General features: G+C 40.2%; 1 protein-coding gene across 14 annotated transcripts in view; it reads right to left on the minus strand.

Annotated features, from left to right (window-relative positions):
* FHIP1A (FHF complex subunit HOOK interacting protein 1A) overlaps positions 1-27,158 on the minus strand; it is a 94,830-nt gene that overhangs the window by 58,385 nt on the left and 9,287 nt on the right. For 8 of the 14 annotated variants that reach the window (XM_013094940.5, XM_027456663.3, XM_072037398.1 and 5 more), the window contains one exon: positions 17,942-18,037. The exons of 4 other annotated variants lie outside the window; for them this stretch is intronic. The gene's annotated coding sequence lies outside the window, so the exon portion shown is untranslated. Of the gene's footprint in view, positions 1-15,989; positions 16,035-17,941; positions 18,038-20,159; positions 20,291-27,158 lie in introns of those variants that run through there. 2 more of the 14 variants (XM_072037399.1, XM_038178015.2) reach the window with 2 other exon arrangements.

Consider the following 27,158-nt stretch of genomic DNA (forward strand, 5'->3'; position numbering starts at 1 on the left):
ACTCGACCATCAGTAAGATTAATGCTAAAAATAAAATGCAGCGCTGTGATGTATGACTGCTAGCACAATAAACCCACCACCAGAAGCAGTAAATTGACTCTGTGGACCCATGAGGGCTGTAGCTACTGCTGGTGTACTGCTGTATTTTAACAGTTGTCCCATCTCACATCCCTCAGAGTACTGCAAAGGGTTTTAAGTACCAATTTCACAACAGGATGGTAAGAGAAGAGATAAATCTTGCACCTCCAGCATCCATTTAAACAATGGATCCTCTCATAATAGAGCATTCAGCAATATCTGAAGTATTATTTTAATGTTGTTCTGCAAAGAGGTGCAGTCATTTAAGACATCAACTTGTGAAGATTAGTAGAACATTTTCAAAGTAAAGATTACATGGAAGTAACCGTGAACCAAATCAACTTCCAAGTGGAAGTGATCGAGTTTGGTTGTGTCAGACACCAGAACCACGTGTTCACTCGCAATTACCACATCTTACATTTACTGGGAAACCTTCAAAACTTAAAAGTTTCTAGATGGACTGAACAAATTTCTTTGGACTCGGGCAAGATTTGTACAAGCAGTTGGGTAAGAAAAAGTAGAATTCCCTCAAATCTATTAAATTCCCTCTTAATCGCTCTGAATAGCGTACTGGAGACACCATCATCCTCACAAGCCACAGCAAGGAAATGCCTTCACGCCAGGAGACTCAAGTTCTCCTCCGATTCTCTTCACTCTCCCATAAGATGGGAGCAACAGACTTGTGGAGAACTCTGATTATTTTTAATGCAGCAAATCACCATCATTTAGTTGACAGCCAGGCTGTTTTAGCTGCCCAGAAAGCGAGTCCCTACACATCAGACACAGACAATGTGCTTAGACCTATGGGCCCATCAGAAAGCCCTACCTGGGGAAATGTTTCTAAGCTCAGGGTCTACAAGTCATGAATTCTCACGTTACCTCCACTTCAGCATTGCACAGAAAAGATAAGTCACAACCAAGGCCCTTCTCAATGAAGAAAAAAATACATTAGGTGTCTCAGGATGCCAACTGGAGGATTTCATACAGTGTTTGGCTATTATTAGAGTGCTGTTTTGCTTAGCAAATCAGAGAATATAATCATCAGATGATGCAGCCATGATTTGCAAAGCACTATTAAGGACTAATGAGATAAACAAGTTAAAATTTATATTTTGCTCCACTGATAAGGTTCATTGGCACACTTATCTCCAACACCACGGTTTGAATACTAAACCCACTTAATAACGTCTAGTAAAGCTTATTATAATGCTGGTTATTACATTTTAACACCACTCAAGCAGCATATTAGAATCGCAGCCCTTGGTATTACTGGAGCTCTGAAGTTCAGCGCTGGGATCTGGAAGCAAACACCTGCAGAGCTCCCGCTGTGAGGAAGCACCAGCCTTCTGGGCCTTCCACCTCACCCTTCCAACAGCCCAAAGCCACGACCTAAGAACTCAACAGGCAGACAAACACAGCTTGTTGCTGTTATTTCAATGGTGTCTGCCTGTTTTCCTGCAGTAACAGTAAGGATTAAATAGCAAGTACTTTTGTATCTACAACACATTACGTTATACTTGGTTTATACTCTCTAATCCCTAACAATGAAAGAAAAGCACTGAGGTTCCTGCAAAATTAACAGCAGAAGCTTGGAGACTGTATTTGTTTTTTTACTCACCTTTTTCACCATGTTCTGTCAAAAGTACACCCAGTGCTGTAAAATACCCACCATTTACTGAAAAGGATACTGAAAGTATAATTTAGGTCTTACGCTACCCTGTGTATTTTTATGCCACATCTATCTAACTTGAGCACTTAAACGGGCAACCATCGTATTTAAGGACAACACAAGAGCACGAGGGTGATAACATTCTTTCCATTTTAATCTCCACAGCATATCTGCCCTGTGACAGCAATGGAAAGAAGGCAAGACAGGGGATAATTAAGTGCCATCTATCTCTGGATCAACAGCAACCAGTGTCAGGACTCGCTTGTGCCAGTTCAAAATGAGATGTTTCAGAGGCACAGTTCCTCTGGGAAGCCACCATCCTAACCCACAAACGGGACCACGAGGAGAGCCATGGAAGGCAAGGGATGGCACAGCAGCCACCATTACCTTTTCAAAGCAAAATGCACAAAAGGAATGACAGCCAAAAGAATAAGAACACTACAGATGAAACAACTCCACTTCTTATTTGTAAGGTAATATTCAAAAGCAAATATTCATTACGCTCATGAAAGGCACTGCAGAGCTATCAGAATGTTTTCTTCTGTGGAGTAAAGCAAAAAGGCACTTAAGAGTGTGACAATAAAAGAAACTAGCTGAGCAAATCATGTGTGAAGCATTAAACGCAACTGCTTTTCGGAACGCGCTTTTGTTCCTTTCAATTTATCACCTGCTTTAAACACCCAGCTTGTAATGCAATCCATTCCGCTTCCTCCAGCCTGGCTTTAAAATACAGGTACGCCGTATTTCAGCAGTACATACAAAGAAATGCAGCGGAGCTCAGAAACACAAGGTTAGGCACAGGGCTTGACAGAAGGCATTCCTCTGCACATACGGGCAGCCCCAGGTAGGCACCGGCACGCACCCACCTCCTTGCTGCAGCCAGGCACTACGAGTGAGAAGGGGGCACTTCAGAGCTAGGCTCCTTTCCCCACCTGCAGGAACTTTTCCTTCCTACAGACGTGAACAGCTCTAGTGCTGCAGGACAGCCAGGCCAGAGGAGCTCCGCCACTTTTCCAGCTACTGGCAGTGTGAGTCGCATCAGCAGAGCAGCCCATGCCCCTCGTGTCATTCTTATGGCACGCACCAGGTCCTGAAACCAAGCGTTGGTAAAGGCTGGGCACTCAGAAGATTCCTCCCAACAACCTGTCTTGAAAATAAGATACTTGTGACTCAGGAAGTGCAGAGCCTTCAAGCCTCTTTCTGTACCGGAAAATCCTGCCAGCCTGATCCCACAGGAGTTCCCCTCGCTACACAGTTTTTTCCCATAGGGGATAAAATACCTCTGTAGTCTTTTTGCCTTCAATACATTACGGAAGGCACAGCTTCTCCCACGCTAGTTTACGCGTATGGATTGTTTACTAAAATAATAATCAGAGAAGCTGCTCCAATTACTCTTTCAGCTATGCTAATACTTGGTAGGTATTCTGAATCTAAATGCTCCAATATCTGCCTGCATCTATAAACAACAGATGTATCTAAAGCACATTGTATTTTTAAAAGGGAGACAGCCAGCAGCAGAGTATTCCCACAGGCAGCCTTGTCAGGAAGAGATATAAGTGGTAAATAATTAATTTTCCCAGGTTAACTTGAATTCTAGACTAGCATTTGTGAGCAACAATGCCATGGCAAGGCAACTACCAATTCTAGTTTGTATTCCTGTCCAGTCAGGAGATTTACCTTACGTACAAGCACTGACAGCAAAAGTTTCACCATCTTGGAAAGGGGAAAAATAGAGAATGCTTATGCAAGTCCAACAAAGGCTCTTCTGTGAAATAAAAAACTCAGAAGTGTGTGCTCAGCTACTGTTGCAGGTTTGTTTTATTACTCCTTCCAATTAGCGGGCCATACACAGATAGGTGTTGAGCACTGACTTCAGATTTCAGCACACAGAGCCCTCCAGTATCACCTACCCTTCCTTGCAGAGCTACAAACGACTGAAGGTGTAATTCAGTGTTTACTGTGCCTTTTCCCCCTGCATTACAGATGTTTGGCATGAAGGTTGGGGACAATACTAAACAAAGGGGTGGGTGCAGTGCAGCCAACTCCTCTTTTCAGTGCTGGTCATAAACTTAGCAGTTCAGCAAGTAAAGCTGCAAAAACAGTACATAAAATACTGTGAATATTACAGACTTGCACTCAATATTAGATAACACCTGTGCTTTGAAGTGACTGAAGTTTTATATAGACTGTCAGCTGATAATCATGATGCCATACCACACTTTGAGAAAGTAAAACAAAAAATACATTAATACAATGATACAACTTGTATTCCTAGTTGCTGCCTCAGAAGGGCTGGCAGCTCATTGCTCATACAATCAGGAATAAACTGGCCTTCAGGACAAAACTTTGTTGAAGGTAGTTGCTTTTCTCGGGAAATGGTCCACAAAATGGACAAGAAAACCATCAACCACAAAAGAGATTTAAACTTTATTAACATATTGCTTACATCAATTTTCTATCAAAGAAGGATTTTTTTTTATTTTGTTTTTGAGTAGCTCTCTATCTGTTGGTACCCATAAAGGTGACAGAAGAGTCCTTCACGCTTAGCAGTCCTTTCAAACCACAGAATCAAATCCAATGCCCGAGGGAAATTTGTCTTCCGGGTCTGATTTTAAGTTCTTGTGCTTCTAGAATTGCCATGACTCTGTGACCGAGAGCAAAGTTAATGGACCTCAGGATCCTATTTCCATTTATTTCAGTTAGCTGAATTTTTAGAGGATCAGAATACAGTTTTATATATTCTTTTATCATGGTTGTAATACAGCTTCATTATAAAGAAACAGGAGAAATGTTCTGCTCTGTTCTTTACAATCAATAGATTATGTAGCTCAGTCAACGAGCAGAAGGAATTATGAACAAAGAAAGTGATCTTTAAACTATTAGTATTTTCAGAACAACTTCTCTTCCAGATACGCAGATTCCCACCTTCCAAATACAGCTAATAATGTCAGAGGCCCTGAGATTCATATGGTCAGAATGAATAATATTTACATTAAGCAAATGTATTGCCATAGTAACATAGACAACATCGAGCTATCTACCTGACACAGCTCACTAAATTATTTAGCATGCCAATACTACAGTGACACTGTGTAAATGATCACATTCATTAGGAGGAGAGTAGGTGCTGAAAAACTAAATGTTAGACAGCTAGATTTGTGGCCATGAAAACAACAGCACGAGTGCAGAAGACAGAAGCAAAGAAGATGACTGCAGCCTGTAGCAGAACAGCGTGTCCCAAAATGTTTCATTTCATAAGCATGCCCACAAACAAAGCAGGGCAAAACAGAGTCCCACTTATAGGATGTAATGCTGATCAGACATCATGGCCCAAACAAAATGCAATATTAATTATTTTCTGCATTGCATTTTTGGGTTAATCATTTTATTAAATTAAGGTGCATTTTCCATTCCTAAAGCTGTGATTTCTATGCTGTGGAATTACGAGAGCCAGCACACTGAAATAGTGCCCGTGAAGCAGCAGTAACTACGACACTCTCTCAGATATCTGTAGCTCTTCAACAGTCAGCACATCTACAGCGAGCAGAGAGGTGCAGTATGCCGGGTGACAGCCTGCCGGCCACATACTCCCAAGAGGCAGATGCTGGCTGGGATGGGAGTTCTTCGTGGCTATCCTCAACCCAAGCTAAAGCAGTTTGGAAAACCCCAGCACCTCCTGCACTCTGGGTATTTCCCCTCATCACATGCAAGGGCAGAACAGTGACAGGACAGGAAAAAGGAGGGACAGATCAAGTCAGCTCTGTGACCAGGTGGATTTCTTCCTGAGCTCTGACAGCTGTAGCCCTTTCTTTTACTGGGCACAAATCACATATTCATCTCTCTTTGAACTCAAAATAACCTAGTTAAAAAAAAAAAAAAAAAAAAATAAGCCTCATCACACAAAGATCCAGGAACAAACCTAGTCCAGCCCAGCTCTAACCAACTCCTTTTCTCCTGATCTTTTTAATTCTTCACAGGCTCCACTTATAGAATTTCAATGCAAGAGAAAGCTCTGAATAATTTCTTCTACGTTTTTTTTTTCCCCTCGTTGTCTTATGGAAAATAAATCTGGCATACACCCTTCTCCACCCTCATGCTTGTATTATTACTCACTTGCATGGAAATGCCACCGAGTAAGTATTTCTTAAAGACATTTTTATAGTACTAACAATAATCACAGCCAACCTCAAGACGATAGATTATCATAACAGAGACTCAGGTAGAATTTCATCTTGAGAGACCAGCTTTTCAAAATATTGTAGCGTTTGGGCCATGCTGCTCTCCAGCGAGACGGCTGCTGAAATAACAAGTCTGCTTTCTTAAGTTATTTTAAATAAGAATTATTCAAGAACTGACTTGAACCACTGCTGGAGAATTGGAGCAAAGTATGGAAAGCAGCAACGCAGTTGGAAAGCAGTTTTAGGAAGTGGCCTTATAGGATCTATTGATAAAATCCCCGATTCCTTTCCTCTCCCTACAAAGTATTTCAGAGGCTCAGAATACTGTGAAAGGGTGTGACAAATTCTTGCTTCTGATCGAGGCTAACAATGGACTCACTGTCACATGAAAGAAATCCTCCCAAAATGTTCCATCTGCATAGCCTCAATCCTTCCTTCTACTTACCAGCTGAATCTCATTTCTGAGATAAAATAGTCAAAGATACTACCACCAAAATAATTCTAAGACTTGATTTTTGCCAGATAGAAGATGAAAATAAATAAGGTTTCCTTCTGCTTGTTAAAGATCCCCTCTCCCGATGGAATCTGCTGTAGGAACATAGGAATGTTTCTGAGCAACTTGAGCATCCAGCTAAAGCGGCTGGCGTAAGTCTTTGACAATGCAAGGTAAGAAACTCTCAGCACCTAGGAGAGGTATCCTAACACTAACCTCAAATCCCACTGAGGCTGAATTTTCTCCTGCAACTTCTGTCTTTCAAGTTTGTACCTGAAAGCACTAGAAAACTGAGTCCCGCTACATAAACTACAATCAATTCTAATCATAAAAAGAACTTTTACTTGCAAGACAGCAGTGAGTAGATAAACCCAAGAAGTAACTGCAGTCCACAGGGATACTAACTTAACTTTATTAGATTTGGCTCGGCACCACTAATACTGCATCCAAATTTTTTCCTCCAGAAAAAAAAAAAAAAAACACATTCAAGTAACAGCAACAAAACTCGCTTTACTCCAACAGAAGGGTTTTACAGATCAGACGTGGTACTGCTCCCAAGCAAAGTCCGTGCTTTTCCACAGTGCTGTACTCTTCTCTAACAAGTCTTCTCAGAAACAACCATCAGCAAGCGTGCTAGAGTAGCTTTACACAAACATCAGCTCCGAACCAGCAGAACGAGGGCTAATAGCGACCGCAGGTGAAGCTGAGCTGACCTCAGGCAGAACGGCCGCCTCAGTACTGAGCCTCCCGGAGCTTCCTCTTCCAGGAACACGTGGTGGCTCCACACAGAGCCAGCAACCCTTTGTTAATTTTGGCTCTGTTTCCTGCAAAACTGCTTGCAGCATTACCAGGGACAAACTGAGGCTGGAAACATTCGAGCCGGATTTTCTGGAGCGCTGAGCCACACCATGCCAGCTCTAACATACCTAAACTATTTTTGCATCTACAGCATAGACAGCCCTCTGTGCAGATAATCTGGCCACATATCACTGTGAATTGACTTTACATGCTTATGTTCAATGAGAATTACAGAAAATTTGCACAGTACAAATCATGAAATTGTATAACCAAAAATAAAGCCTACCGCACAATAGGCAACAGTTCCTTTTGGCTTTCCCAGTGATCAGATACAACTAAGCCAGTACACACAGTACCAGGTTCAGAAGAACAGCAAAACTGGTATCACTTAAAATTATCATTTATCTGTAAAAGACAACCTTAGAGCAAAATGTTTTTTTGTGTGTAATAGATGACTCAAAATAGATTTATTATTGTTGGTGATTCTGCATACACAACAAAATTTAACCGGCTATAATGTTTTTTGCATCCAGATTGCAAATAGACCTATCATGCACATCCCCCAGTAAATTAAGTTGGACGGCTAAAACTTTGTAAGGGTACCCAGTTTTAATTTCTGGATAACCAAACCTGTTCTGTGTCAGCAAGGCAAATTCAGGGCTGCAGTGCATTACCAAGTACTCCTCTCCTACAGTTACATATGAGCGTGCATACACGCTAAGTGCAACGCATCTGAACAGTTCAGAAAGTATCCTGAGAAAACGAACAAAGGTCAAAATAGAGTATTTCTCTGGCTGAGTTAAATTTAAAAGTTGGACTAAAACATGTATAGGAACTGAATGGCAGCTCTACAGCAGTTTCACACATTAAGGTTAACAAGCAGCAAGCAGGCTAGCTGACAAGGACATAATTGGCATTAAAGGCGGCAGCAGCACATCTAATTTCCAGTGCTACAGTTATTATCTCAAGGGTGCTTTGTTAACATTGACTGTACAAATAGAATACCTTACATCAGTGTTTTTACTTTTAGCATATTCAAGAATCCTGTGGCACATTATGTTATTATCTCATACATTACTCTGATAGGGGACTTAGTCTCACCCAGTGCGATGCATCCTGTTTACTTTAATGCCAACTTCATTCCCCTTTCTCAAAGTGGAATAGAAAAACCACAAAAGGTTCGTACTTATAATTACTATACTGTTGTCCTTCCTTCCAGGGTTTCCCTTCAGACCCAGTTTTTCAAGGCACAAAACGTAACACTGTCAAACACTCACTGCTTCAAAGCCCTTCAACCTGGAAAGCCAAAAAAAAAAAAAGCACAATAGAGACCACATGCTTAACATTGTCATCAAGCTGATGTGGAGCCTCCCTGCTCACAGAGGTGAAAATGTTTAAATGCCATGCTAGACCAAAGCCAACTCAGTGCTTTGCAGGACTGAGCCCCAAAAGAACAAGAAGCTGGGAAGAAAGACTCAAACCCAGGCCTTCTATACAGTATAAAAAGAGCATGAACTGACGCAGGGTTGGCCTATATTTGATTGCGATGAAGTTTGTTTGCTTTTATTCACTGATGTATCAGCAAGCCAAAGTGGGCTCAAATAGATCCTTGGACATGGAGAGTTGCAGAGACTTTATGCTTAGTGGTTCCTAATCCACAAGGAGGAAGTCAGAGCCAACGGGCAGAGCAAACCCCCAAAACCAAGTATTTCTCATCCTCTTCTCTATACCTCAGTCCTCCAACAGCTTGATCTTAATGAAAGCACCAAAGCTGCAGTTATGCAGAGCACTTTGCCAATGAACCAGGTCACATCAGGCAAAAGAGGTAAGAGGTGACAGAAAGGATTGTGTTTGTTTCTGGGGTGTTGTGGTACCTAACTAAACGCTACTTGCAAGAACATCCTAAGCATTCAGATCAAAGTCCACAGGAAACAACCAGTGCAAACATCCCCAGTTACACTGGGGCGTGGGGGCTGTTCTATTTTTAATACTCAAGAAGAACTCCTCCTGCTGTCCCTCCTCAGCCAGGATGGGAACAGAACCTTTTGTACGGGAAAACACATTTAGCCATCAGCCTCTCTCACACTGGCAGCTGCTTTTATACATAGCAGGGAGACTGAAGAGGCAGAGCAAAATGGAGCTGTATCAGCTCAAGGCCAGGTCTTTAAAAGGAAGCAAGCATCTTCCCACTTTGCGTACGGCCACAACTCCCCAGGGCAATGAACTATGTCCCCTTCCCTCCCATCCTGCTCCACAGTGGAAAGGCATCTGTGACATGTTCTCTGACTGCCAGCAGCTCCCAGTCCTGACTCACTGAGCAGCACCGCTGCCGACGTACTCTGCACATAACTCAGATCCTCTCCTTCAAGTCAGGACTTCTGCGTATCTGCGTGCTCTTTCCACAATGCCTAGAACAATGAGCAGGCCAATTTTCTTGCAATAATTCCTGTGTATCTAGAATAATGTTTTCAATTGTTCAATCATTTGGTGTCAGCCTGTTTCCTGCAGACAACCTGCCCTATCGCTGAAGGTACTATGCAAATAGAAAATAGGGAAATAGAGATGGGTAAAATTAAAGAGGTGCATAAAGGACTAGTCCAAGCAGAAATAATTTTTTTTTTTCCACACAATTCCATTTAATATCATTCCTGCAGAGCAGCATTTCATTCATCAGAAAAGCACAAATGGGAGAGCAATGGAAATAGCAGAACTGAATTAAACAAAATGAGGATGTTGGTGTTTTTTTTTTCAGACAAAAAAGAATGGGAAAAGTAAAGCAAAACTATAGGTAGAAAAGAGAAGATAGATTGCTCTGATTTGTATTGACAAACCACTAATCAACCTCTTCTGTACTGCACAGTAATGTTCAAAAAAACAACCTACTCCCATCACCACCTATGCATATACACATGGGTACGTATACCAGCCAGTATGTTTTGCCGTTAGGAGTCAAGTTGCTGCACAAATGCCTTAATATGGAGGCAGATTTACTGTACAGGTCTTTCTAATTTCATGGTCAAATCCTACATGAACCATATATAAAGCATCTGAAACTTGCACATAAAAGTGACAGTTTCAGATGTAGGCACCCTGCAATAAAAACTGAACAACAACACTCATACTAAATAAATCTTCTGCCATTTATTTCCTTATTTTAACAGTGAAAACATGAAGAAACAGAAGAAAAAAAAAAAAAAGACCTTACTATGCATTATTAAAATGCAAAGCACAGTAGCTTGTTAATTTTTCACTTGAAGTAACTGTATAACTTGTTTGGGAAATTATTCAGCAGAAAATACGTTCTAAAAACTCCAGTCATTTCATTTCACCTTTCATTTTCTATCACCTACAAGTCAGAGTTGTATATGCAGTTTAATGAAAAGTAAAGTGCACAAATCCTTGAAGCCCAGATACAGAAGGAATGTTCTGTGAGCATCTGAGGTTCCGAACATCCCTTCTGAATTTGTCTTACTACAACAGATAAGTATTTCCCCCCCGCCCCCCCATCACCACAGGAAGCTCAGACAAGAAGCATGCAATCCCTTTCTATATATAATTGAGATATAAAGAAACATCAGTATCAACATGGCATGTCAGAAGTTAGTTTTATCACACTAGAAACAAAATCCCAGCTTTCTATACATCAAGAAGTATTTCCTATCTTCTATCTCCATGATGCTTGTCATGGACACATGCTAAGATGATGATAGATGAATGGCAATAGAATGATGATAGATTAAAAATAATGACCGATCCAGGCGTACAAGATGCTTTGAAGAGTACCTGAAATATAAACGTAAGTGTAGGAACAAGAAAATTATTATTCACACTTCCCCAGGCACAGATTGATTTTCTGTGGATTCTCCTGCTATTAAATGTGCAAGAATCAGGGTTGGGAAAGAATGCAGAAGCAGAGTTGAGGTAAATCAAAAAATTCAACCACAACAAATGTGCATTTACCTAACCATTTTCTCCTGACTCGCACAAAAGGTCTTCCAAAATTTCTTAGCAGCTAGGTCTGTAGCTGATGCTTGCTTACAGAGTCTAGGAGATGGGAAATGTGCATGCTAACCTCCTGTAAAAAAGGGAAGATGAGAAATTTGGCTACTCTTTATATAACATGCTAAACACCCACCTGGGCAGCAGTTTGGAGGGACTGAAGTTACCACCTGGCCACTTGCACAGGTGACTTTTGTTGCTGCCTCCACTCAGGCTGTGAACATGTGAGGGAGGACAGGCAGTGGCATCAGCTTACTCCTGACTTGAGTGGCAATTTGATTCACAGGGATCAGCCATTCCAGCTGCTCCCCCACAGATAGCTTTAAGACAATTATTCCTCATTATGAAACGCACACTGCTTTTGTATGCTACTATAGCGTTCTAAGAGGTTCAAGAAAGAGAGCAATAAATAAATATTGCTCTCATATTAAAAAAAATACATAATTTTAATTAATAAAATAAAATAAATAATGAAATAAAAATAAATAATGAACGGGAAAAAAATCACAACACAAACACTGGGTAATTTAATAGGAAGGCTTCTCCACCAGCTGTAACCATGGGCTAAGTAATTAGACACAGCTCTGCAGCTGGTTTGACTCCAGCTTAGTAGAAGACCTCTCATTCTGGAGTGAGTTGTTTGCTATCTGCTTTCCACTGTTCATGAAGCACCCTCGGGCTAAGCTGCACAGCACTCAGCAGCAGTCCCCACACAGGCTCTGATGACATCTCTATATGCTGCCCATTTCCTACAATGAACTTGGCCTTGCCCCATTTTAAAGTCTCTTTAAGACAACAGCTACTAGAAAGATGTGGAGGAATCACAAGTGGTGCTAGGAAATTAGCCACTGACAGAACTGAATTTTAATCTGAGATAAAACAAGATTCCAGCTAGAGGCCAATACCGTTCAACATCTTCGTTAACGAGTGCAGTACCAGAGTGCACTCGCATGCTGGTTTGTGGAAATTACAGAAGTGGGAGGAGTAGCTGATAGATTAGATAGCTGTGATACCGTTCTGAGATCCCAGCGGGCAGAAGGGATGATGAGAGAGGACACTCACAAAGCTCAATACGCAAAAGCCCTGCACCTGGGGAGGGATAGCTCCATGCACAAGCACACACTGGGGACTAACCAGCTAGAAAGCAGCCTGGCACAAGACACAGGGACCTGGCAGACACCAGGCAGACCACGAAGCAGCTACGTGTTCTTGCTGAAAGGCTGACACACAGCCATCGCTGCATCCCTCCTGGCCTGCAGCAGGAGCAGGATTGCCTGCAGGTCCAGGGCAGCTGGACAGGATGACCTCCAGAGGTGTCTGCCAGCCTCAGCTGTGCTGCTGCTCTGGGAAGGGGCAGGAGAAGGAAGAGGAAAGGGCAGCACCATCGAGGCTCAGCTTCAATCCAAAAGTGAGAGACACTCCTCATACCAGACATTATGCTTATCTCTGACTGCACCAGTTGCAAACACAAACTGCTGTTGCTCTTATTAAAAGCTAATAAAACTATTAACTACAAAATTATCTAATAGTGCTTGCACAGCAGTTTGGCTTATTTTATTTAGAACAGCAGAGCACTGCTCCACACATCACACCTCCAATGCTCTAAGGCAGCACAGCTATGACTACCCTCTCAGCAATCAGAAAAGCAGCAGAATGATACCAAGCACCTTGAGACCAGGTCCCTTCACTTCTCACCTGCAACCGGTCTCAAGGGGGTATTTTACACTGGAGAGAGAGAAAAAGGAAAACTGCTTCTAAAGCTCTTGACCTTGGACTGCACCTCCGGAGAGGCATCACACGTAGACATGCCTCGGTCAGATACAAAGCTCACATTGTTTCGGAACACTGAGGAACCTATCTGGGAAGCTAGTGGTAATATGGTGAATTAAACATGCTACGAGAGAACATGCAAACTCAGTTCTCTTATTAGTAACATGCTAATCCATAGATTATAAAACAACGCTTGAAAATGTAGAACAGATGCATTTACACTGACTTCATCAGTTCTTATTTCAGAGCACAGAAATAGATAAATTTCTATATATCACTTGAGATTTTCCAGAATACTTGCTTGTAAGATAATCGTGCAAACAATCCAAATATTTCCATTATAAAAGAAAAACAAAACATTGATAAAAGAGCATCAGTAACTGCTCAGGGCTTGCTGTTGGTTTTTGTTTGCCTTTTTCTTCCTCCCCAGTTTCAGAAAAAGTGAAAAATTCTGAACAAGGTCATTCATGATACTGCTTCAGCTGCTGCCTTGCCTTTCAGAAGCACCAGACCAGTTTTTCTCGTTTCTTTTCCAAAGGCGGTGGGACAATAGCTTCATCTCCCCAATTAACTACTGTGGGGCACTCAGCTCTAGGCAGTTGGCTTACCCTGCATGAGCACTTATTACTACCCTCCTACTTGTTTATATTTCTCAAGACACAGCATATTAGCTCTTCAACCGTAGTTGCTTTCTACACGTTCATTCCGCTGAGTTCGTCTCACTGGATTTCTTCAACTGCGTCTCATTAAAGCCTGATTATTTTCCTCCTCTGTATGCCACGTTGACTTGCAGCAGCATTAACCAATGAAAGTAGAATCCAGCCCCACAGCCTTAAGATGTACGAGACCCCAAAGCTTTCTAGGCTATGATTTTTAGTGTCCAAAGATTAACAGTTCGTCTTAATCTCAGTTCTACCCTTCTAGGACAGTAAAGTTTAGAGAGTCTCTGATAGGGTTTTCACTAAAATATACTGCCAAAAGATGGGAAGAGCCAGTTAAACAACTCAGGGTTCCCAAGAGAGCAAAGTCCTTCCCCTTGTGCCACATCCCTAGCATGGGTATTCTGTGCGTGGAAGTGCACCTGGTCACCCCCAAGCTCATTCAGTTTACCAAACTATCAGAAGCAAACCCAGGAGAACAGAAAAAGGGACAGTTTCCTGATCAGTGGGGCTGTGCAGATCCCACCTGACAGAGGCTAGAGCAGCTCGGCTGCTCCTGGGACTATTCCCTTATTTTTTATTACCATAGTTGTATATTTAGAGCCCTTCCAGAGTGGAATGCTGAGGATTTACACTTCCATACCTTACCATTTCTCATGAGCCAGTCATTAAACACAGGTTAATTCTTCTGAAATAACATTACAAGAATTCAAATTTCTCATCAGTAAACATTTCAACATGTTTAAAATGCCAGGAGACACTAGATCCCTGTTCACAGTTCATTCAGAACTATCCAAATGCAAAGGAAATATTCCCTGGCCTGGTTGCCACTGTGTCCCTGGCAAGAGAGACAAACTGATACAGGACATGTATGGAAATAAAACAAAATGCTAGCAGAATTGGACAAAAAAAGTACTTACTGGCCAAGAGATACATTCCTAGGAATGTTTAGAGAAACAATCATGTTCAGTATATCTAATAAAATAAAAGGAATTCCTTATTTTCTTAAACCTTTTCACATCCTTTCCTCTTCTGGCACTGGAAGAAGTCTGTTGCTTCAAGTATTTCTTCAGACATCTCTTTCATGTTTCATTTCCCCCATATTACTCCCCTGTAATGTTCAGCTCTGCTTTTGGCCAATTCCAAACTAATAACACCCTTTGAGGCCAGCAGATTCTTCTTCAGACCCCATAACACGCCCCACCCAACCCAGACATCAACAGTAGTCTGTAAATCTCCTATACAGTCACAAAGAAGTGTAAGAAAGGATACAGAAACTTCCTCATCTATTCTATTCCATCCTCAAAGATCCTTGGTATGGAGGGAACTGATTGCAAAAGCACCTACCGTGACTCCAGTAGAAGGACTGCAGTACCCACCTTAAAATGCTGTTTTCTGTTCAGCTGACACACCCTTGAAAGGGCAGACTGATAAGGTTACAGCCTTCCCACAAGGAGAGAAGCAGAAAACTAACTTGCTCCTTTCAGGCAAAATGCATTTTTAAATTGCTCCTGTGATGATAGCTATCATTATCACCTACCTATCACATCAAAATAAAGTTTCAATCTTGCCATTCACAAGTAGCAGAAAGTTATGCTGAAGTTTCTAAGCTGTTTCCAGAACAGGAGTAGATATTTCAATTATTTTGGCTTTTGAAAGTTTTTTCCATGTCATGACCTTCATAACGCTTAGAACTGGAAGATCGCCTTGGCTATCAAGTCCAGTCAATTTATAATTTATAATCCCCTTGATAAATTAATCAGACTCCAGATTTTTAATATTCTCTTACATTCACTGAAGATACTATGGCATCTTCAAAGCAGTGAAATATTAGTCTGCACAGATTTTCTAGTATCACACCGTTGCCTACTTACTAGTATCACCCATAGAATCAGATAACTGTCAAAGAGTTTTATGAGTTTTGCTTAAATGAGGACACAAGTAATTGTAATCTTTAAAGACTGTACAGTAAGACAAATTTTCAAGTTACTGAATTCACAAGGAAAAGCTACATTACCACAGCCTCTTCAAAAGATTCATTTTCTTAGTTGCAGCTAGTTGCTCAAGGGCATACCTAAACAATTGGTTCATGAGGCTAAAATAAATGCTTCTCTCCAGCACATCCTACAACAACAGTGCTCTGCTGCTAGACTGCTAGATTGTACAAAAAGTTTATCTTGCATAGGCCACTTGAGAATTTACAACATTTTACAGATTAGCCATCTAATTTCAACACACTGGAGGAACAAACTCAACTCAAACAAAGGTTACGAGGACTTGAAAACAACCAGCAAAACTGGGAGTTATTAGATATCAACGTTTTGAGATTTAAATTTAATTGTTACCTGTCTTCTCTGTGTAACTGGGTAGCCACTAGGTGTGAAGAACAGCTATGAAGTGAAGAAACACTACTGAGGAAAATCAATATTAACTGGTGATTACCAAGTTATTTTCCAGTATCCCTTTTTATATCTGGAGGATCAAAGAACTTCAAAAAGCAATTGAATTCTAATTATACAGTGATTAAACTGACAAACATCAACTGTCTCGCACTGAAACAAAACATTTATACATTCCTTGGAATGCAAATTCAAATGTCAGAAAATTAAATCCCAGAGCAGTACCACTCAAGCCAATGAGTTACACTAATTTTACCTGTGAGAATACAGATTTGGGTCAAAGTTTCAAAATCGTTTTGAGTTAGCCTCATTCATCAACTATTCCCCCACTAGCAAGAAGATTTCCTGCCTCTTCAACATAACGTTCCTGTTCAAAGGAAGGCAAAAACCCCCTATGTTTCACAAAAAAAAAAAAAAAAATCCACGCAAACCAGTTTAAAAGTTTTAGAACCTGGGGCTGAAGTAGTCAGCTGCACACCTTCATAATATATGGAAATAGCCTACAACAAAGCAGCCTCTGTGTCAGATACACTGCTGCACTTCACTGGTAATGAAAACCAAGCTTTCAGATTGAATGGACATAAAAAGGATATTACAAGAAATCATTTTGCAAACTGCATGCTGCTTCTAGCAACTGGCGCCCCACAGGAATATATCATGTTTATCTAATCACTTCCATCTTCTCGTGGTTAAGATAAGCCACAGTTCATTTTAGTTAATAGAGCCACAGAAGTAGGATGAAACAAGTATTCTGCTTAGCCTGCATTTTGTAAACTTGTGCACACATGTGCCAACGAAATCAAATTAATTTGATTTGATATTTTTTCGGCTTTGAACCTCATGCACTGCCAGCAAACCACACTAATCTAATCTGGGTGGTAGAAAAAAAATTCTCCAAAATTCCTTCTAAGTAATGTTATACTTAGAGTTTCCAAATCTTTGTTCTAAGGGACTTAAAATAAAAACAATACTTGATGTAAATTTTACATTTCAACTTAATATGAAATTAAGACCATGAATATTGCTTCCAAAAGCCCAACAGTATGTTTTAAGCAGGTGACATTGAATTTTCATGTAGACAATTCTATTTCTAGCAAACCAGAGTTTAAAAACTTATTCTAGAATCCAGTGACATAAATGACAATGTGTATCCACAGCCCTGAAGTATACACTAAAGCAGAGGTGACAAGTCCTTTAAAAAAATATAAAAAGAGTATATTAAATGTGATTCAAGTGTCTACAACTCTGATCCTGCATTCTCCTCTCTCTGGGTATCTCCATTTGCTGCCTCTGTTCCAGCACCAGTGTTAATTTGTGACTCAAACAAGAGAACTCATTGTTACAAGCCACAGAAGGTATCAGAAATATACGTGATTTCTAAAAGTAACTAGTAAAATTCATTAAAAAAAAAAAAAAAAAAAAAAAGGAGAGAAAAGAACTTACAGAACAGAAAAACTATTGGTTTTGATTAAATAAGCACATGGCTAGAGACACCTCTACATGCTTGCACTATTCACATATTGCCCCCACGCACCTGTGACCCGAAAATACCCCTGTGCTGAACTGATCTGTGACCCCCGTCAGTACAGATGCTGCTGCACTCTCTGCTCAGTTGCAGGTATGAGTACACGCAGGTGGAACCCAAACCTGACCAACAGGAAAATGTGCTGAATTGCACGAACGCTATGCCCTCTCTGGTTTCACCTCAGAACAGCACTCCTGAGGCACTGCCCTGGGAAACCCAGCTCTGTGCTTGTGCAGCAAAACTTCCACCAGACCTCTGCCCCTTCTTTCCAGTGCCATAAACCTGTCACCTCCTGCTTAAGGACAGTTCAACCCAAAAACCCACCCTGGCTCTGCACTGGTGTGTACAGAACAAATGCATCGAACAGCATTACCTTCACTGCTTGCCTGATTAACAAGAAGTTTGTCTGACAACAGCTCCAGAAAGGCTTCTCTGGTGTTTTCCTGTTCAGCCTGTTCAGGTTCTCAGACTGCAGAAAGAAAACCAAAATCTAATCAATAAGTTTACATTTAGCCTTCCAATTAAATCTGTTCTTGCAGGCCAATAAATTAACAACACCTACTCCTCTCTTTGATCTATTCCAAAATTGTCTTTTGAAATAACAATGTATACTTAAAACCAACTTAATTAATCCACATTTGGAAAAATGAAGTCAGCTCTACCTGAAAATTCTCTTTATTTAAAAAAAAATATGGGCAAGCAAAGAAAATGACAAATGGGAAAACACCCTGTTAACTGAGTATCTGATCTATAAATATTTTTTTTTTTCATTTTTGTTATAGCATGACTTCTCCACGCAGTTTTCCAAAGCTGTCATCACAATGGTTGTTGTTATTCCAAAATAAACATAAAATTACTAAATCGCTATGTTTACAATTCTCACTTGCATTATGAAAATCAGACACACACTTTTTTTTTTTTTTTTTTGCATTATCATTAAAAGCTCTTCATTTCTAGGTCTGAACTTAGCAGATCTCAACTACTCAAAACGACCCTTTGTGCTGCTTTGAACTTACTAAACCTCCTTTTTTCCGAGTGGTCACCAATTTCCTTGGGTTTAGTACCAAGCACAATTTCCACTAAGTTAGTACTAAAATAAAGCCAGTTCTGGAAAGATAACTACTTATTACTTCTATTTCAATATGACTGAAGTTGAGAAAACCAGCTGTCGCTACCACCAGAAAACTAGTCTTATTTTTTCATTTCATCTTGCCAGTGTCCTGTCACACCTATCATTACACACCGTTAACTTTACTGCACTGTGCATAAATTCTTCAGGACAAAATAATAAAACTTAATTAAACTTGAGACACAAGTAATGTCAAATAAGTCAAGATGGTTGGACAAAACATTTTTTATGACACACCCTGAAACTCTGGAATGAATAGCCCTGATTATGTGATACACACACAAGTTTTTTTCCTTGTTTGTCTTGAACTGAGAAAGATCGTGTCTTACGCATTACTAAAGTAATGTACACACCTTTGTGCTTCCAGATAAATGCATCCTTTATGGACCTATCCCCCAGCACCACAGTAAGAGCAAATTCATACACTGGGATATAGCGATGGAAGATAAGACAATAAGAACTATTTAAATCATTTATAGCACATCATTGGCTCCTAAAAAAAGGCCATGCCAAGTAGCCTGCAAATAGGAATCCTATTAAAGTATAAAATCTAAGTCATGTATTAGCTCTTTTCTATTAACATTTTGTGAAGCTTGAGGCAGTTTAAGAATTACCTACATCAGTAGAACAGAACCTTAGCCTTTAACACTCAATTCACATAACTGATAAAAACCAAAATTTTCACTGGATTGCTCCTATGACACAACTCATTGCTGGGAAGAAAGAAAATATTCCCTCCCCACAAGGCTAAATCTTCATAAATTTTCTACTTTTTTTTTTTTTTTTTTTTTTTTTAAATCACACCTCAAAGCCTTACAAATCTTTCACCAGGAAAAAAAAACGAACAAACAGAATTTAGCTGAAAGGAAGCTTTATCCTAATATCCTGCATACAAACGAAGTAACTTAAAAGAGGTTTTAAAGTATTTTGTGTCTTTTCCATTCTGAAATTCCAACCTGGACTTAGGAAAGATTTCCTTAAAGGAGTTTAATTGAAAACAAAAATACACAGAAACACACTTATTTCAAATGCATTAATATTTTCTGATTATCAACTGGTACCAAAATCTTTATCATGGATAAACTTCAACTAGAAACTCAAGCTCTTAAATTAATGATAAGAAAAAAAAAAAACATTTCTTGCTATCATTAGCTAAACCAAGAAGATCTCAAACATACTAGTAAAACTGATGGCTGGAGCCAGCACAGTAGGATCAACAGACAGTTTGTATTAGTTCTATTACTCTACCATCAGTGAACATGTTGCCTGCCCATAAACCTAACTAGATTTTAAGTCTGGTAAGGAAGAAACAAGTCACTGAAAGCTGTACACCTGCTATAAATTAATTTACACAATGAGATGGGAATACAGTCTAAACAGGTTCTGGTCCTTTGTTTTCTATCAGGAAAACCGACTGGCCTCAACTCTAATAATGACAACCCACCTGGAGAACAACTCTTACCTACAGCAACTGATGGAGAAACAGTCACTTGGGAAATCAAGAGCTTCCATACAGCCACAGAGACATAGATCGCTGCAGCTCAGTCCATTTCAAAGTTGACACTCTTTCAATTTTGGAGGTAGTGCCACCTGTGCTGGGAACATGTAGTGCTTCTGGACAAACACCCTGCTGTGGCTGAGCCTCTGGAAAAGGCTTGAAATTCAGATACATTTTTATAATTTGCATTTAATAAAAACAGGTTTACAGCCCTGTCAGAACTTCCAAGTAATTCCTTCAGACAATGAAAACCAGAACAGATTAAATGCTTAACTTGTCAAGCATCATTGTTTCTGCAGCCCCCGGTTTCATAAAGATCCTTTCATACGATACTTTGGGAACTCCTACAATATATTGCAGAGAAACCAGCTGTTTCCCTAGCCGTTACAGAGAAGCACAGGTCAGTATAAGAAGAATCTTTCCTTTCCAGTTTGACAAAGCAGAAATCTCCCATTCACAGGTGCACAAACTGCATCAAGCACGAGGTGGAAGAATGACTGACTATGCTGTATTACAGGGAAGGACAAGACCAAACACATGCTACATCAAAACGTGATGAAAGATGATGTTCATTTTCATAAAGCAAGTGTTAGGAGTTTTACAAAGAACAAACAGGACACCAGAGTTTACATTATCTACCAGCTGTTCCTATCCTTTCTAATCAGTTTCAAAGAAAACTGGAGTATACAAACAGCAGGAACTAGTGATCACTTGAAAATATCACTTCACACTAGTTCTGCTTTATGACACTATTTGAATGGCATGAATCGACTACCTAGTATGACTAACACAGATCTGGAAACTGAACACACTGACGAATGGCAAGCTTGTCTGTACTAATCCCAATCTCATTTAACTCCCACACACTGGGCTCGCTCCCGCCATCTAACTTCACTTCTCTTATCCACACCAGTTCCTTATTCCAATCTTGCAATTAACAGCCACATCTCCTTCCCAAATGATGCCAACTCTTATATGAAACATTCAAGCTACACAGACCACACCTCTGTCTATGCTCTTTGATCAGCTCTTTTTGCAGACTGAGAATAAGTTCCACTTGGGGAGGCAACGCACATATCCAGCCCTTTCCACCTTGTAAAGCAGCTTATCTCATAAAAAAAGCACACGTACAATGTTGCAGCAAGAACCAAATGATACTCATACTTGTAGATCAGGTCTGGGAGAGATTTATCTGAATTTTCATCTGTCAGTTGACTAGTTTCACTGCACAGAAAGGTGAAGTAAGACAGCACAATGACAAACCAAAGTCTAGCAGTCCCTGCCCCTTATTCTGTTTTCAGAGTAAGAGGATTTCTAAAGTTTGCGTGCTCATTTTTTAAGTAGAGATGGAGATGACAAGTCCTTCCTCCTTGAACTCTTTGGGTATCCTACAGAGTACCTGTTAGGAACAAACACGCATATTCATCTCATGAAGAGCTTTTCAACTATTTTATATCCCATAGCCCAAATGACAAGGAGATACTCTGAAAAGAAAAAAAGAGGAATCATTCCAACTCACGAAAATCCTGGTATATAGCCTTGTGCGTCCTCATCGGCGTGCCACTGGTGATCTATGACCTACATAAACACTATGTAGGTCACAAAGTATTGCTCTCCAGAAGTCTGCAGGGCACTGAGAAACAGCTGAAGTGCGTTTGATAATTGCCATATATTGATTTCACGTGTTAGCAATTACTGTGGTTGCCACAGGAATATTATGCAAGTGTCACCCTGCAGAGGATACTGTATAGGTGTGAACAAGAAGAGAAATGATTCAGTGCACATGGGCAGGACGCTCCAGAACTCACATCACCTAAATGCAGCTCAGTGCTACTGGAGCCTCCACCCGGCACTGTAAATAAAGTTGAAGTCTCAAGCCCATTTTTCAAAGGAGTTGTGTCCATCAAGCCAGAGCCTATCGTGACAGCCAGTATTCCAAATTGAGACCTCGTACTTCAGCAGACAGACTTCTATTATGCATTACTTATTAAACACATCCACTTCACCTGCAATTAATGTGTCTACAGCAAAGAACATCTTGCTTTGGTAGCTGCTCTGTTTGGCAGACAAGCTAGATTTAAAAGTTCCTTCAGTCTGCTTTCTACTGCAGACAATGAAAGGGGAAGAAATTAGTAACGTGAAAGTTATCCTTCTCTATGAATATGAAGTAACTGCCCAACAATTGAATGAGATCTGGCAGAGTAACAACTGAGAGGGCCAACAAAAACCTTTATGAGAAGAAGCCTTCTGATGATATACCCTCAGGTCACATACAAGAGAAGCAGTAGCAGTGAACTGTATTCCACAGCATGAGACAGTCCACACAGAGAAGTCCAGTGGTTTCAGGCTTTTTTTCTTCCACCACCTGAGTGAGAAACCCCTGAAAGCACTGAAACCATCATCAGTTATGTGCTCGCTGCCCTGTGGAAGCCAGCCGCATTTCCCTTGCTTGCTGCCACCCACCCATCCCTGTTGCTCTTTGAAAACACTTGTGTGCCACACGCTGAGCCTGTCAGGGGCAATTAAGAAACCATTCTGGCTAAAAACTAACCATGGAGAAAGAGATAAATAAATATACAACCACACTAGACCCATCAAGGTCATTTCACAGCTACACACTGCACCCATGAAATGCAAAATCAGAAAGAAGTGGCGTGACACTGAATGCTAAAGCTGGCCGTGCTGCCAAGAAGCTGGTCACAAAACTCAATTATTGAGACAGGAAATGCATCATAACAACATCTTGTTAAACCAGCTAGGTGCGCGCAGAGGGGAAGGAGAAATCCACACATTTCTGTTAACACTGGAGTCATTTATATTAAATTCATATTTGACATCTAACAAGGCCGCACACATACAAGAAAAAGCAAGTATGAAAAGGGTGTCTATTCATTTATACAGTGCTTAGCATTCAAAATGGATTTTACAGACATCCTGCTAACCTGTCTGGCAGAAAATCCTCCAGACAACACAAATTAATTCCAAACAGGGAGGCTGTCAGTTTTTCCCTCTTATGAGCAAGGAGCTAGAATTGTGAAATGGCTTTCAGAATGCTGTTTTAAGGAGCCATGCAGCAGTTAAAAAAGGTATACATCACGGGAGGAAAAAATTTATTTTGCATAAGTACAGTTTTTGGACGAGAAATCATAGTTCGAACTGGCTGCGACTGAAGTAGAGCCGCAGTTTCTAAGATCATTCTGAAACAGCTCTCTCATCAGAGTAGCGTGAACAAAACCACTTCAGTAATGAAGAGCTAATGAGAAGACACCATCAGTTTATAGAGCAGAAATAAAAACATGATTTCAGTACAGACTAGACTAGAAAACCCAACAGATCCTTCATTGTTTTATGCTCCAGAATTTTAGTGAAGATCATACCAGGTTTATACAGAGGCAACTAGAAATCTAGTTACAATATTTTAGCATCTTTTCCCCCTTTGTTAAAACAAAGGGGTCGTCTTCAGAACCAGCCCATTTTCTCTAGCTAGATGATACCACAGCAAATCTGTCTACCCTCCAGATCATCTCCAAAACCTTTCCTGCCAGCACCCTTAGTGCAATCCTCATCCGGTCTGTGCCTCCAAAATAAAAGAAAGGAAAATATATACCTAACACCAACATGGAACCACTTTACTCTGGGAACAATTACTATCTAATGTTGTTGGTTGTGAAAGTTTTTTGGCAGTCCTTTGTTGTTGTCAGTTCGGTTTGGGGAGCTTTGCTTTCAAAGACATTCCTCATCCAGAATCACAAGCTTGAAATTGCAAATTGGTACAGGGGACTGTAAACATAGTCAATGAAGAAGATGGTCATATGAGGAATAATCACATTTCTGAGCTGGCTAGTGCATGTTTTCAAGTTTATGCTTAATACAGTATTAGACATATTTAAGAATGGTGCCGTATTATCCTAACATATTCAATGTTTCAGCTTCAAAGTACTGCAGGACTGATGCAATAAATCTTTGTTTTCTCTACTGAGGCAGTAAAACAAGATGCAAAGGTCTGTTCTTTTGTAGTCTACAAAAGCTTGATTTCTCTGTGATATACAGTCAGTGTGCAGGCATTAAAGAGAAGGCATTAAGAACATTGAAAAATTCTCTGAACACAAATATGTAAAAAAATCTACATCTGAAACCTTAACATTGAGCTACAGTACCTATCCACAACCTAAGTGCCTCTGGTTTTCCAATTAATTTAAAACCAAACAAACAAAACACACAAATACACACCTTAGATGTAGAGGGCAACAGGAGAGTCAGTGTAGCATATGAAATAGGAACAATCTGTATTACTTCACAAAATTCTATTTCCCAATCAGCTTTTTTTTTCCTCTCCATAAAAAGCCATAATTAAATTTTAAAAGCACAGTTACAATTAAACAGAGAGCTTCCTGTACTCATAGCTCAGAAGAGTCATATTAATCACTCAATATTGCCAGAGTGTACTTGTCACCAGCTCTTATTCACCTCCAGACAGAATTCAGTACTGGCAGGTAGAAAATAATACATCCTTATCTCCAGAGAGCACTGACACTTGGATCTCATTCTAGGCACTGATAAACCATTCCTGCCAAGTACAGTCTTGCCTTGTGTAACATTTTTGGAAGAACAAAGATTTCGCTTTTGCACTAAATACATGGCTTTGTAAAAGCAAGCAAATAAAACCACACACCAAGTAAGAAATAATACACATCTGCATTCTCTATCGTAAATTGGTAGGGAAGAGAAAATGCAAGTTTCCACCTTCTCATTTCTGAAAACTGGGACAAATGAGGAAGATATGAAATGGTGGAAGAAATGCTATTAAAAAAAAAAAAAAAAAAACAGAACCAAAAAAAAGTTAAACACACACATACACATAATCAGCTGTTTCGTTAGCCTGAAATTCTATCCTCATTGAAATCAGTGGAAAGGGATCTAAAATTTTAGAACACAAAGATAGTCAATTCATAGCAGTAACCTTCATGAATTAAGATGCTCAATTCTGTATCTTGAGAACGTCAACATCATTGTCACAGAAGACAGTTTTCAGTGCTCCTTCAAGCCACAGCATAGGGTCCATCAAACTTCCTTTTAATAGGAAGGATACGGGACATCCTCAGAATGGCAAAAACCTTTTCAAGGATTTTTGAAGTGAGTAGCCAAGAGCTAGTCATCCCCTTTCACAATTAATTTTGAGCTGAGTATAATCATAGGATTACACTGCATTTTATTTTAGATGGAAGTTCTCCTTTGAGACTGCGCTGCATCCCATGTATCATAACCTACACCACTACCTAGACTAGATTTTATGAAAGATGCATAGCCTTGTGGTTTGGGAAATTTAAATTGCTTTCCTTATCTTTCCCCTTCATATGAAAGCCAAGAAAATAACCCCAGAATCCACAGTCCACAGATTTATGAAACAACACAAACACTCCCAGTAGGAATACATGCCATTCAAAGTCCTAAAAAACAGCAGATGCACTTTAAAATATTAAAAGGCAAGTTTGTTAAAAATTAGCTGTTTCATACATACACAATGGTAATTAAGAGAAAGTATATTTCATAGAAGCAATACATCCTGATAAACTTACCTCTGTGAATAAAGCAAAAAAAAAAATCCTCAAATGTTAACTTTCAATAAAATTCTGCCTACTCACTTTTGATTTAGAGATCAGTTGACGTAGCCGGACTGCCTCAGTTCCGTGCTTTCCTTCTGCTATTCAGAAATTTGCCCAATACCTTCCAGATGAAATTAAAGCCTTTGTTTCATCTCACTGTCGTTATCCCTAGCACTCAAACTAGAATTTTCACACAGTCAAGTGCCGTCCCTGTTTTGCAGTGTTAGTGGACAATTAATTAAAGGAAAAGAGTTAGTGCACCCTAATAAACATAGGCCACAGGGGAAGCACAATAGAGGGCTGTTTACAACACAGAGTGGATTAAAAGGCAGGGTTTGCCAAGTTGTCACTAATACAAGCTGATTAAGTCTGCACGGCAGCAAGCAGACATTAGCATAGGTCGGGAAGCAGTAAAACCACAGTGGCTTGGAAGCAGGGCCACACAAACATGACTAAACTGCTTCCAAAGCTAATCTAAGCGTCTTCATACCATGTTTCCTAGCACTCCCTGTTCTAGGATTTGCTCCTGCAGAGCCAGTGTGGGTGTAGGCATGCCCACAGTCTCCTTTTTTCACATTGCTGTCTTACACCAAGGAGTTCTAGCTTCTTTTCAACTGCTACAATGAGAAGTTCTAAAAGTCTCGCCCATACATTTGATGCAGGAAGAAATAAAAAACATATTAAAAAGAGGCACAATGCTTTAGTATCCTCTGGATCCTCCCTATCTGGTAAGACAGGAAAGCAGAGACAGGGAGAAAAGGAATTACCAGCACTGCAGTCTCCCTGCATTTTGCAGATAGCGTTGCACCACTGTAGCCATCTCTTACTCACCGAAGAATCAAAACCCATGCGAAGTCATTCGGTGCACTTAGATGCCTTTTGCCGTGACAATACCCACCCTGTCTCTATTACAACTCACAGAGGCTCACATCAGCTGTTCTTAATACTATTCACGACTTTTCCTGAGAACACGTGTCAATACAAGTGTCTGACCAACCAAGGAAACAAAACAGATCACGGAGAAACAAAAACATGTGTATCACATACTTAGACAGACCCTCGCTAACTCTAATTTCCCCACTACCTCCCTCTCCTCTTGGAAGCTGAAATAAACCCTCTTAGCTCACCCAGTCATTCCTCCAGATTCCCAGGCATTCTTGTTGTTCTTCTCCAGACTGCCTCCAATGGGTTTGTACTTTGATGATTACTTTTTAAATCAACTCCGTTTTCAAAACTGGGAACTACCTCAACTCAGACCTTACCTCCACTGGTGATAAAGATTACATCACTTAACTTGCAGAGTATACCTCTATTCTCACCTAGGTGATGTAGATACAGGACCCCCCAGTAAGAACTAGAC

This window comes from Anas platyrhynchos, chromosome 4 (assembly GCF_047663525.1).
Source record: "Anas platyrhynchos isolate ZD024472 breed Pekin duck chromosome 4, IASCAAS_PekinDuck_T2T, whole genome shotgun sequence".
NCBI lineage: Eukaryota > Metazoa > Chordata > Aves > Anseriformes > Anatidae > Anas > Anas platyrhynchos.